We start from the raw sequence: 1,139 nt of genomic DNA, 5'->3' as shown, positions 1-1,139 counted from the left end.
AACTCGTTTCGCGTGGAAAGTATATGCGTGGAGGCAGTAGGTTCCGCCCCCCTGCGGGGGGCTCCACTATCATTAAACTAGACACATAGTGTGCCTTCAAAGTACATGCGTTGGCTTTTCACTTCTTTAAAATTTCCATTTACTGCTTTAAAAGACTTTCCTCTGTTCGTACATGTACTATTTCCACATATATATTAGTCATTTACAAGATAGTTAGTCGATCATCTGTGTGAATATTTGTGGCGACATACAACTAATTTTGCAAAGCGAAAACTTTAATGCTTCGTAATTTTTGAATGGATCGTGACCGCCACTTTTTTCAAGGTCAAGGTTACTCAGGGTCATGACCTTGACAATATATGTCAAGGTCAAGGTCATTGGCGAGTGGGGTCTTAATATGCATAATTACCAATAAAATGAATTAATTGATGTAAAGACAACATAATTGCTTTTCAAAAAAATTATGTGTGTGTGTGTGTGTGTACACACACACACACACACACACACACACACACACACACACACAAATTTATACTATATATGGGGTGTTCGACGTCAAATCGGACACCATTTGGCTTTTGCATCTCCGATCTTTTTGAAAATTTTTTATGTTATAGTATTGGTTGAAAGAGGCCTCCGTGATTTTTTTCAAATTTTTTTGTCGAACCGTTTTCAAAATATCGATTTTTGAAAAATTACGTTACTTTTTTTTAAACGCCCATAACTTTATGAAAAATGGGCCAAATGGGACGGTTTTTTTTTCAAAATTTTTCTTTTTAAACACACTTTTGATAAAAAATATTTAAAAAAAAATTTCAAACTGTATTTCTATAAGATTTTCAATTTTTGGACACAAATTGTTGATTTACAAAAAACACGTACTGATCGATTTTTTCCAAAATTTTTTGTAAAAAATTATCATCGATTCCACAACTTTTAAGCCTAAATTTATAATGAGATAATGACGGAATCTATTTTTTTTCGATTTTTTAATTTCCATCTTTTATTTATCCGTGCTGAAAAATATATAAATTTTTTTTTAGGCTTATCGGCAACAGTCATTGTTATTTATTTAAAAAAACATACATCTTTATCATTTGTTTATTAAATGATGAGGATATGTTTTTTTTAATATATAT

The sequence above is a fragment of the Temnothorax curvispinosus genome, unplaced genomic scaffold (assembly GCF_003070985.1).
Source record: "Temnothorax curvispinosus isolate PA1 unplaced genomic scaffold, ASM307098v1 QBEX01008464.1, whole genome shotgun sequence".
Classification (NCBI taxonomy): domain Eukaryota; kingdom Metazoa; phylum Arthropoda; class Insecta; order Hymenoptera; family Formicidae; genus Temnothorax; species Temnothorax curvispinosus.
Note: the sequence above shows the minus strand (reverse complement) of the source record.